General features: G+C 57.9%; 1 pseudogene; it reads left to right on the top strand.

Moving 5' to 3' along the window:
* The first annotated feature begins 692 nt into the window (after positions 1-692).
* LOC140898123 (butyrophilin subfamily 1 member A1-like) overlaps positions 693-12,293 on the top strand; it is a 73,645-nt pseudogene continuing 62,044 nt past the window's right edge.

Here is a 12,293-nt window from a genome sequence, read left to right as displayed (position 1 = left end):
CGAGAGCAGCTGCACATGTGTGTAGTTATGATATTTATGACACACGTACATTGTAACTGAACAGCCCAGTCTGACGGTTTTTAATAAGTATTTTGATAAGAGAAATATTTTGGATTTCCTGAAATGACACAGTTGAAATACAAATGATGCCATGTAGAGAAGGTAACCCTCAATATAGATTTGAGAGAAGAATCAAAAAATAAATGTAAATAATTCCATTTCTAAAAATATGTTCAGATGCATGTGTCAGAAGTACTGTTGAAATGTCTAGGAAAATGCTTTGGTTTTACAATAACATTTTCTAATTAGAATCATCTTTTTTTCATATTTTGCATTGAGATTTCACGGGGTAGAAAATTGTGAGAGGAGTGAATGATCCCCATCCGTCACCATCTGCTACCCCTGGGCAGGAGACGGGGAAAGGTGAGGGCAGCAAAAGCCACTCGCTGTCTGGCCGTATTTCTTACCAGCATCGCCCTGTGCCAGGGGTGGAGCAAACACGTGTGTGGGGGGGGAATCTGTCTGGGTCCCACTCAGCAGCCTGGGCAGGGGTTGCCAGGTGTCCGGTTTTCTACTGCAGCTGGAAAGGGAAACTGGCAGCGTCTGGTCAGCACAAAAAACTCCAGCAGCTGCAGTAACTGGCCTCTGCCACAGGGGGTGTCCGTGCCGCGGGGTCACTGTCAGGGACCGAGATGCCCCCCGGCCGGAGCCGGGACCGGGCAGAGGATCAGGGGAGCCGCGTTTCTACCCCCAGCGTTGAGACCGGGACTGAAATAAGGGCGGAGCGTCCCGGAGAAGGTGCCAGTGAAAGTGAAGAGACGGGACCCGTCAGTCACATTGTAAAACGAGACCTCGCCCGCCTCATAGTCCAGGAAAATCCCCACCCGGCCGGGCCGGACGCTCACGGGGAGGGGTGTCCAGGAGGAGGTGAGGGCCTGGTATACCCCCTTCCTCAGCCACACGGCCCAGAATCCAATCCCAGGAGTGTATGTGACCCACCCCTTCCTGCGCACAGATTCCCTACAAACCCCCAGTTCCCACTCAGTCTTGTCTCCCACCCCCACCTCCCAGTAACGCCTCCCGCCCGCGAACCCCTCAGCGCCCAGGACAATGGGATAAGTATCGAATCTCTCAGGCTTGTCGGGCAGATCCTGGCGTCTGTCTCCGTGTCTCACACGTTTCCGATCCTCAGACAGGACGAGCCAGGGATTTGCCGTGTCTGGATCCAGAGTCACGTCCACTGGGGAGAGAGTCACCGAGTCAGGGCCGGGGGCAGGGGCTGGTCACTGGGATCGAAGGGAAATTAACCTGCGTCCCGTTAATTGCTGTGGGGGGGGGAGGCATGGGGGGGGGTTGTTGCCTGAGGGGAGTCAGGGCCCATCTGCCTGTGAGGAAATGGCAGAGGCCGGGGGAGGGGGAGGGAAGGTGTCCGTGGGGGAGGGGAAGGGAGGGGAGGGCAGCAGAGGGATGGGGGAGGGGACAGCTTGATGCTGGGAGAGGAAAGGGGAGGGGCAGGTGAGGGAACACGGGGGGAGGGGTCGAGGGGGGCAGGCACAAGGGCAGTGGGGGGGAAAGAGGAGCTGGCACCAGGAGGGCCGGGGCGGGGGGAGAAAGGGGGATAGGTTTGAAAGGGCTGCAGGGGGTGAGGGGGGGCAAAGGGAGGGGAGGGGCAGACAGAAGTGCAAGGGGGGGCAAGGGAAGGGGTGGGCACCAGGAGGACGGGGCAGGGGAAGGGAAGAGCAGGTTCCAGGGGGTGAGGGGAGGGGTGGGTGCCAGGGCAGAAGAAGGGGACAGACCCCAGGGGCACAGGGAAGCTAGGGAAGGGGCGGGCACCAGGGGCACAGGGTTGTGAGGGAATGGGGGGAGCTCCAATGGGGTGGGGAGGGGGGAGGAGGAGTGGGGCAGGCACTGGGAAGGCAGAGGGGAGGTAGAAGGAGAGGTTGGCACCAGGGGAAAAGGAGGGGGAGGGGGAGGGAGAAGGCGCAGGTGACAAGGGGAGGAAGAGGGGTGAGGGGTAGGGCAGGTGCCATAGGACCATGGGGGGGCAAGGGGTGGGGCAGACCCCAGGGGGAAACGGGACCAAGAGAAGGGGCAGTCATCAAGGGGGAGAGGGGCATGATGGTAGGGGTGGGTGCTGGTGGGGCTGGGGTGGGGGGGTGAGGGAAGGGCTAGTCTCCAGGAGGGATGAGGGGGCTGATCAGAGGGGCAGATGTAAGGAGTAGAGACAGGACAGGGATGGGCACCAGGGGGCAGAGTGGGGGAAGGGAACAGGTGCACACAGGTGGGGGGTAGAAAGTGGGGTGTGGAGAAGGGCAGGCCCTGGGGGGCACAGGGGTGTGGAGATGTGGGCACCAGGGGGACAGAGGGAGGATGAGGGGAGGGGTGGGACCTAGAGGTTAGGAAAGGGTGTGGGGAGGGGTGGGCACCAGGGGGGCAGAGATGGGGGGAAGGAAGGTCTGACACCAGGGGGCCCAAAGTGGGTCAAGGGAAGGGGTTTTCACCAGGCAGGCAGATGGAGCAGAGGAAGGGGCAGGCACCATAGAGGCAGATGGGGGAGAGGGTAGAAATGGGCGTCAGAGGGGCAGAGGAGTGAACAGAAGGGTTGGTACCAGGGCACTAGACGGGGGTGAGGGGTGCAGGTCTCAGGGAGGCAGAGGGGGCGACAGGAGGGGTGGGGGGAGAACTAAGGGGAAGGTGGCAGGGGGAGGAGGTACAAGGGAAGGGGCAGGCACCAGGGGGTGGGGGGGCAAGGAAGGGGGCTTGTGCCAGAAGGTGAGGGGAGGGATGGGGTCAGAGACAGGCATTGGCAGGACAGAGTGGGGGAGAGGTGGGCACTGGGGGGCAGTGGTGTAGCGTGGGACGGGACAGGCACCGGGGCAAATGAAGGGTGAGGGAAGGGTTGTCATCACGGGGAGGTGGGAGGGCAAGGGAAGGGGTGGGTGCTAAGGGGCTAGAGGGGCACAAGGGGAGAGGTGAAAGTCAGGGGGTTGAGGGGACAAGCAGATGGGCAGGCAGTAATGGGGCGGGGGAGGGGCAGGCGCTAGGGGGACAGTCGTGCGGCATGGAAAGGGGTAGGCACTGTGGCCAACAAGGGGCAAGAGGAGGTATTGGGGGATAGAGGGGGCAAGGGAAGAGGTGGGTCCCTAAGGGGCAGGGGGAGGGGCAGGTGGTGGGGGACAGACGGGGGAAAGGATGGGGCAGGCAAAAGGAGGGAAGGGGGAGGGGAGCAGTAAGTGCTAGGAGCAGGATGGTGTGAAAGCAGAGGTAGGCACCAGAAAGGCAGGGAATGGGGAAAGTCATGGGTGATGGGGGCAGAGGATGGTGTGTGTGTGGGGGGGCACCAGGGAGGAAGGGGGCAAGGGGAGGGGCAGGTGACAGAGGGGGTGAGGGGGGTGAGCAGAGGGGCAGACACAAGGAGGGCTGAGGGGGGAGGGGTGGGCACCAGGGGGCAGAGAGGGGGGAGGGGAGAGGCAGGGCAGGTGGGGAGAGGGTGTTAGGAGAGGGGATTGGGAAGGGGCAGGAGCCAGAGGGTCAGAGTGGGGCTAGAGGAGGGGTGGGCACAGGGGGGCAAGGGAAGGGGCGGGTGCCAGGGGGGCAGAGAGGATGCGGAGAGGGGCAGGTGCAAGGAGCGCTGAGGGGAATGATAAGAGCAGGAGCCAGGACAACAGAGGAGGGTGAAAGATGGGGTGGGCACTAGGGGCAAATGGGAGTGAGGGGAGAGCTGGGATTCGTGAGCAGGGGGGAAAGGGAACAGCAGAGGCTAGGGAGTAGGGGAGTGAAGTGATGGGTGGGCACCAGGTGCAAAGAGTGTTTGGAAGAGGGGGCAGCTGCCAGCCCAGGAGGGCAGGGTGAGAAGGGGGGTGGGCTCCAGGGGGGCAGAGGTAGGTGGGGGGCAGGGACATGTGACAGGGCAGGGGACATGTGACAAAGTGCGTAGAGAGGGGACCATGGGAGCAGAAAGGGGGTAAAGGGAAGGGGTGGGGCAAAGTGGAGCCATGGAGGATAGAATTAGGGGCCAGGTGGGCACAGAGGTTGAGGGAAGGGGAAGGGAGGGGCAAGAGCTAGGGGCCGGAGGGCAATGAGGAGATTGGCAGGTGCCAGGGGGCAGAGAGGGGTGAAGGGGGCAGGTCTGCATCTCTGTTGCTTTGGGGCCATGTGTGGTTGGTTTGTTACTAAGAGCAGGTTGGCACTGTCCCCACATACACTGGCCAGGCAGCCCTGCCCCAGGGGTGGAGCTGGGACTCTCCATGCCGCCGGCCCCATGGGTACCACCTTCCAGCCAGGCAAACCCCACAGCCAGCCCCTCCCCTCCCCTCGCCAAGCCCAGCCCCTCCCCCAGGCCATGGGAAGTAGATCTGGGCTTGGCTCCTGGGTGGGGGCAGGACAGTGGGGGGATGCTTGGAGGTGTAACTGGGTAATGGGGGGACCAGGGGCCATTACTAATGGGGCTGGGGCAGTGGGGAGGGCGGGGACATTTCCCCACTTCCTGCCCCCTCCATCTGGGATAAGCTGCACCAGGGGCCAGTCCTGACTCACACCTGTGCAGCGCGTCTGCACTAGGGGTTTGCACAGGGGCACCGACATGCCTGAGACACTGCTGTGCCAGGGGCCATAACCCCTTCTCTCACTGGGGTTATGGATCAATAATTACAGGGTCAATGGAGCAGGGGAGCTGACTCTGGGTGTACGTACCAGGTGGGGCCTGACCCACTGAGCTGCAGGGTCATTCTCACTCCCATGCTCTGGCCGAGGGCCCATGGCAGTATTTAGACACGGGCATCTTCAGCAGGAGAGACACAGAGAGCCCCATGTCAGAAACCTGGAGCCCAGCGGTTCCAGCCCTCACCTGAGGGGGGGGAGACCCCCATTCCAATTCCTTCCCCTATATCACACGGGGGGGATTGAACCTGGGCTCCCAGATGAGGGCCCAGCCACTGGGCTAAAGGCTAGAAGGGAAGGGGTGGCATATTCTTCTGTTCATTCAAAGTATTCAGCAAACTCAACATGGATTTGCAAAGTTTCAGCCTATCAAAAATAATATTTTGCAGCAAATAAACTATTTGTCCAAAACATTTCACCCAGCTCCACTTCAAACCTGTCTGATCAACTTAGGAGCCTAAACCCCAATGACTTGCAATGAGTGACTGTCAACATCCTCAGCAACGCAGAGTTACGGGCTCAGGTCATCAGCTATGAAACACCCCAGTGCTGCCGTTAAATTTGCCCTGGGTAGGAAAATTCCCCACCCCCCCAGCTCCTGATCGCACCCAAAAAATCAGGCTGAAAATGGAGTCTCGGCTCCAGCCTGAACTCTCTGCTCAGAGCGATTTTCTCCCCTGGATTGTGCGAGTGGCACAGACCCTCTGCAGCTGCACCTGGGTGTCTCCCAGAGCGGATAATGCTCCCAGAGACCGTCTCAGAGCCCCAGGGGCTCAGGTGTCTCCATCTAATGACTGTGCCAGCCACCCCCCTTGCTCTAATTAACCGGCCCTGGGTCAGACACTCTGGGAACTTTCACACCCAGACTCTGGAGACACTTTGGGTTCGTCTACACAGCCCGTGGCAGCAAGTCTCAGAGCCGGGACAACAGAATGAGGTTTGTGGGGGCTCCTGCTATGGCGCTAAAAAGAGCCGTACAGACCTTCTGGCTCAGGCTGGAGCTGGGGCTCTGAAGCCCAGGGAGTAAGTGTGGAGTTCAGACCCAGGCTCCAGCCCCAGACACAACATCTAAACAGCTGTGTTTAATGCTTAGCTCAAACCCCAGAAGCTGATGTCTGTCACCCCGGCTCTGAGACTCGCCCAGGAGGGCTGACAGAGCAGCACGGTACAGACACCTTCCATGATGGTGGGACATTCACTCTCCCAAGCTGATGTCTGGAGGGCCAGCAACAGCCAAGGGTATTCCAGCTCCCATTGCTGGAAGTGCCCACGCACCCACAGCGATGCACAGAGGAGGGCCAGTGACTTGAAAGAGTCACCCTGGCCCATTGCAGACAGGGCTGGTCCAGTGCTGTGCACAGACTGTGGGCAGGACGGGCATATAAGATGGGGCTGCCTCCAGAAGCAAGGATGGGCAGACTGGCCTGGTTTCCCAGAACGCTCGGGGAACAGAGGAGTCCCAGGTTATTAGACACCCTGCCATGGGGAGGTCAGGCCCAGGACTGTGGGAACCCTATTTTGGGCTGGGAAGAGTTCCCCCTCCAGGGTCAATTTGTTTTGACTACACAGAAAAGGGACACATAAAAAGATGCTGCCCTACAAGAACTTTGGATTTTGGACAGAGGGGATCGGGGATGTTGCTATGGGGCAGTGAGAGTTTCTAGCACTGAGCAAAATGGGTAGCTAAGAAAGCAGGCCCTGGGGTATAAGCTTCAGAGGGAGAGGCCAGCCATGGGTTTCAGATATCCCTCTGCTTACCAGGGATATCTTAGCCTCGCTCCCAGAAACAAAGCTTGAGAACTGGGGGCATTTGAGTAGCTTCCTCCAGGATCCTGAAAGGACTCCCTTGGAAAATGATCCAACCAGCAGCTTAGTGGACAGCAGGCTCTCTGGGCCAGGGGAGCTGAGGAAGAAGCTAAATGTGATTCAGCATTTCTGGTGGTCCCAAGAGGGTGGTGTTACTAGAGCTCTGAGAGGGCTATTGAACAGCTCTGTAATTTGCAGGCCCAGGTACGGGTTTTCTTACTGAAACTGGCCAAGCAACAGGAGCAAGCCCACTGACCAGAAGACAGGCAGAAGGAGCTACTCACAGAGCAGGAGAGAAGCCACCAGGTTGTGGCTGTGGAGAGCAAACAGGTCAAGGCACTGAAAAGAAATAGGGCATTCGGCAGAAGAAATTCTGCTCTAGCTCCCAAAAAGCCCAGCTGTTGAAGATTAAGCTCCAGCACCGACATGAGCCGAGGACTGATGAGATTATTGATATTCAGGAGAAACTCACAGCTGCTGAATGTACCAAGCGCCAGGTACCATCCCACAGGGAGGAAGTGGCAGTTGGAATTGACAATACTCCTGGTCAAGGAGCCCAGGCCCTAGAGGAGAAGCAGCACCTGGAGACCGGAATCGTTCAGCCGAGGGAGGAGTAAAGCAACAGGGAGATGGGGAACAACAGTCTCCAGGCAGCCAAGGTAGAAAATGAGCCATGCAAGAGGAAAGTTACCCAGGAGCCAAAACGGGAAGGGCTTGAACAAGCCCTAGGCCTTGGAAGGAGGGGCCCAGAAAGGGCTGCAGGATGGGAGTGGTGTGGCTGGGAAACTAGAGGAGGGTTTGCTGGGACACAGGAGCCTGCCACGCTGGTTAGAAGGAAGAAACCTGGAGAACTTGAAACAGAGGGTGTCTGCAACTGAGCGGGGAGGTGAGATTCCCAGCTCATGTAGACGTACCTACACTAACTCTGCTCAAGCTAGAGCGCTAAAAGTAGCAGTGTAGCCCGGCGAGGAAGGGCAGCTCGGGCCAGCTGCCTGAGTACGTACCAAGGGGGGCTGGGCGGGTTTCTACTCAGATGGTTAGCTGAAGCTGCCACCTGTGCTACCCTGGCCACACGGCTGTTTTTAGGTGCTAGCTCAGCTACGTCTACATGAGCTGGGAATCACACCTCTTAGCTCCAATGTAGACGTTTCCTAATAGAGGAGAAGGAGCAGCTCCTGGACTAAGTTAAAGAACTAGACAGACTAAAGCTGAGGGTTCAGGAGAGGGCAAAGGTGCAGCCTGAGGGCTCTGGTGTGTGCGATAAGAGAGCCCAGCAATAAATCACCAGGAGGCTGCATTTACACAGGGGAGTGCAGTGATGCTGCGGGTGTCCTGGGAGGCTTTTTAGGGGAACAAGTGGATCAGTCACTGAAGGGCTGGATGTCGACGGGCACAGATACAGAGGTGCTGGCTACAAAGGAAGCTGCACTAGTGGCCGAGTCCTCTACAGCGACCCAGCAACCCCACCCACAATGGACTGGGCAGAGCGAGAAGAAAAGGTTGCTGCAGCTGAGGGGAGCAGGGCAGAAGGCCTTGCACAGCTGAGCACCCTCCAGGCCCAAAGGCTGAGGCCCTGCAGGAGCTAGAGGAGATGCGCTGACAAGGGACTGGATCTCAGCCCAAGCCATCCAGTGGGAACGGGAGCAGGAGCACTGGAAGGAGCCCATCTCAGCACTGGAAGGTGACCGGGAAACAGCAGTGTTTGTTGTTGCAGAAGAAGCTGACTAAGCTCCAGATCCAGCTTAAGATCGAGTATGGAATGAAGCCCGGCTCTAAGACGCATACGAAACAGGAGAGCCCAGAGGCCTTGTGGAAAGAGATGAAATTATGTCAGAGAGAGAAGGCGCAGCTTCTCCAAAAAACAGAGCAGCTGGGCAGTGAGCTACACCAGCCAGCTGGAGACAAGAACAGCGCTGTGGTGGGTGCAGAGGTACAGGCCCATCGTGTGGAAGATGGACTGTCTGAGGTGGAGATTGCACCTGCTGGAGGGAAAAGCCACCATAAAAACATACGTCCAAGAGGAAGTTGAAATAGAAAAGGAAGAGACTGGGGACCTCTCTCCCCAGAGACCTGAAAAAGCAGCACAAAGCCCGAACCAGAGCTGGGCTAAAACGAAGTCCATCCTACAGGAAAAGGGGAGAAGCAGAAAGGCACTTTCCCAGCTCCTAACATTACACCCAGCCAGGTGAACGGAGGAGGATCTGAAATGTGCTCCCAGAGCTCATTTACTGAAGGCTGCAGGAAAGAAAAGCTGTGCTCAGTAATAATTAGAGATGCTAATAAGGAGCTATCTGAATGAAAGACAAACTTAACTCCAAAGGGCATGTGTGTGAGTGTGTCCTGGGAGGCAGCTGTTGGAGGGACCTTGTAGCTAGGTGGGTCTGTGTGTAGCAGACCTTATTTAAGCTAACCTCAGCCAGACCTGGCAGAGCCCTGAAGGGCCTTGTGATGAGCACATCTGGTGTGTACCTGGCTCCGGAGGAAGCTCTGTAGCCAGCCTGTATCTGTTACAGCATCATGACGGCAATGGTGAAAGCCTGGTGCTATTGCCTACCTCTGCTATGGCCAGAGGGCCTGACTCACACAGTACATGTTGTTCTGAACTACGCCATGCTGAAGACTATGGGAGATTTTGCCCATCACATGAGCTACACAGGACTGTGGGGAACACAACTCCTGGTCTCTTCATTTTTTCACAATTCAGTGATGAGGATAAAAATATGGCCAAGGGCCTTGTAGGTTTCCTTGTGGCAGAAGGGCAGGAAGTGCCCCCTGGCTGCAGAACATCACCAAGTGTTAGCCACGGTCAAGCCTGCTTTTAGGTAAACGGGGGGAAGGGAGGTCATGGGGGCCGGCCCTTTACGGGGAGTCAGGGATCAGCCTACCTGTGACAGGCTCCTGTAAGGGAGAACCAGCCAACCCAGCCCCACCTGGAAGTAATGAAATCCCTAGTGCCTGGTTGGCAGCTAAACAGCTAATGAGCCTGATAAAGGGTTATCAGGGCTCAGCTGAAGGGATCCCAGAAAGAGGAAGCTGCTGAGGAGAGGGGGGCCCAGGACAGCTCACAGAGCAAGGACCCTGGAAGGGGTGCACCTAGAGAGAGGAGCTCCTCTAAGGGGGAGGAGCTGCCAGAGATGACATTGATAGAAATAGCAGCTGAATTAGGACAGAGGCCTGCAGGTGAGGTCTGCAGGGAAAAAGGTACAGTCTGAACTGAATCCAGCTCCAGGAAGGAGGGCTGGGGTCTCCTGACTCGAGGAGAGTGAGGACCTTGAATTAGAGCCAGAGGCTAGAGCAGAGTGAAGGAAAAGATTTTATTTTGGGGTTTGCTGGGACTCAGAGTAGACCCCAGCAGGGGACTTTTGTCTCAGCCCTTTTGGACTGTGGGGAGCAGTTTAAGGAATGCTGAAGAGAGTAAACTGAGGCAGGGCAGTTGCAGGGCCACCCAGAGCCGGCTGAGGGTGGTATGTGTGGGCGCCACCCCATGATGCGTCTGCACAACTGGCCCCCATTTAACAGAATTGCCCGTTCCCCAGGCAGACAGAGCCTCGCTCTCTCCAGTCTGTCTGCTTGGGCCCAATGGAGCCTGCGTCGCTGAGTGAGAACCTGGAGCAACTGAGCACAGGGTGGTGCCTCCCACCTGACTCCTGGCCTCCCCATCCCAGCTCCCAGGCTGTTGCCTCTTGCCTGTGACTGCCCCGTCCTCTGAGTGCCCCTGCCCTGCCCTGTGCCCTGGGGGTGCTGAGCCCCCTGCTGGCTGTACATTGAACTGGGAGTGACCCAGGGCCCGGCAGGGTCACTACAATACTCTGTCAGACCCAGCCAGACAGGCCCAAGGGTGCACTGGGATCCTTGCATCATCTTGGCGTTTGCTGCTCCCCTTGCTGGGCCTTGTCCGCACTCAGACCGGGAGCCCTTTGGGGCCAGCAGCCCCTTGTTCTGTCTCTGCAGCGCCTGGCTCACACATGGGCACTCACTGCCCAGCCCCTAAGGTCTGCATGACAGCATGGGGCCTTCCCCATTGCACATGGAGCCCTGGTTACTCTGCCCCACAAATTCACGCAGTGACTCCCCCGAGTTGCCAGACCTGGGTCCCTGGGGTCAGAACGCGGGCAGTCGAGTGGCACTGACCAGTCAGGGGCTGGTGGGGTGGGTGGAAGGAAAGGGTTAATCCCAGCACGGTGGCACTTTGCTGCCTGGCCCTGGCTGGTCTCTGCCCTCCGGGTGCAGCACAGGGCGTGTGTCTCTGAGCAGGTCCCTGCCCACTCGCCCGGCCACTTGCCCCAGACGCAGAGAACCCAGGTGCCGGCGGAGGAGCAGCCCCAGCAGCGCCGCATTGGCCCTGGCACGGGCTGAGCCTGCGAGCGCAGCACCAGAGGCAGCGGCAGAGAGAGGGGCTCCGCCAGGCAGAGCTGCAGAGGAGGGGTCAGTGCTGGGGCAACAGGCCGGCCTGGGTCAGGGGCTGGGAGCTCTGGCCAAGAGAGCGCGGTACCAGCACCAATGGCCCTGGCCAGCTGGGAACAGCCAGTGAGTCTCTCAGGGCCTGGACCCTGCCCAAGACAGGACAGCTGGGGTGTGTGTGTGGGCCGGGAGTGGGGGCAGGAGGCTCCCCAGGGGCTGGAGATTCCCTAGAATGAGGCATCGAGGAGACGGGCTCAAGATCACAACAGGCTCAGGGGCCAGGGGTGTGGAATGGCCCAGAGAGCCCAGCCATGCCCAGGGCCCCGTGGCCATAGAGTGCGCTGGGCTGGGGGCGGGGAGGGAAGCAGGGCTGGCAGTGCCAGGGGTCTGAAATAATCCAGAAGGAGCATTTGGCCTTGCTGACTCTAGTCTTGCCCTGCCATTCTGTCCTGATCGCTGCCACCAACTCCACCTCCTCCTCATCATTCTGGCCCACCACATAAAAAACAATGGCTCACGTTTTAGGTTCTTTTTCAACAAATTATCTAAGTATATGAATGTGCCGATGGACGTTCTACAGCATCTCTGTCTACCTTCCTGAGCTGGGGTGTGTGTGACTTTGCTAAATGTGTTAATAAACTATTTGTAAATCTAAGAGGGTTCCTGATGTAAGCAGTGTCAGGATGAGCTCCACCCTGACATCTGGTGGTGAGGTGTGGCAAGTTGTGGAAAAGAACTTCAGGGGCCGATCTCATTTGCATAGGCACACCCACCACGCCTAGAATGAGACCATAGCTGCCCAAATGGTCACTTTGGCTGCTGTGGGATCCCCAGTGTCTCTGTTATTGGGGCAGGAAGAATAAATTGTTATTACCCTGATTATGGGAACTGTGCTTGGAACTGTACGTGGCCTTTTGTTATGATGGAGGGATTCACCATCAACTAAGTAACACTCGCTAGGCAAGGGTCATGGGTTCCAAAACTGTGTGACTGGAGAGAGGCTGGGGACAAGTATTAATACTTGGTGGCATGGGCCCCTTGGTGAGGGCCTTACATGCTGATTGCGCTTCCTCCTCTCTCCACTGTGGAATATCAGAGCTAATTTTGGTTTTATTAGAAGTCTAGTTATAGGCTGCTGAGCTCACTTTGGGCTGACAGTGCACCAGCACTAGGGCTCCCCTACTATAAGCTGAATTCACCTAAGAGCTGAAATCACTGAGTGTTGTGTTAAGTAGTGGGGGAGCCTGAAGATATATTGTGGAGCAGTTTGAGGGAGGGCTGGTGAAGCAGTTAGACGCGGAGCAGTGTGTGGATGGCAGGAGCTGCTTGTGGGCCGTGGAGCTGAGTGAAGGAGTTTGTGGGGCGGCTGGCGGAGCGGAGCGGAGCGCAGCTGAGCGAAGGAGTTCGTGGGGCGGCTGGCGGAGTGG

The sequence above is a fragment of the Lepidochelys kempii genome, chromosome 14, assembly GCF_965140285.1.
Source record: "Lepidochelys kempii isolate rLepKem1 chromosome 14, rLepKem1.hap1, whole genome shotgun sequence".
Lineage (NCBI taxonomy): Eukaryota > Metazoa > Chordata > Testudines > Cheloniidae > Lepidochelys > Lepidochelys kempii.
This window is presented reverse-complemented; position numbering and strand designations above follow the sequence as displayed.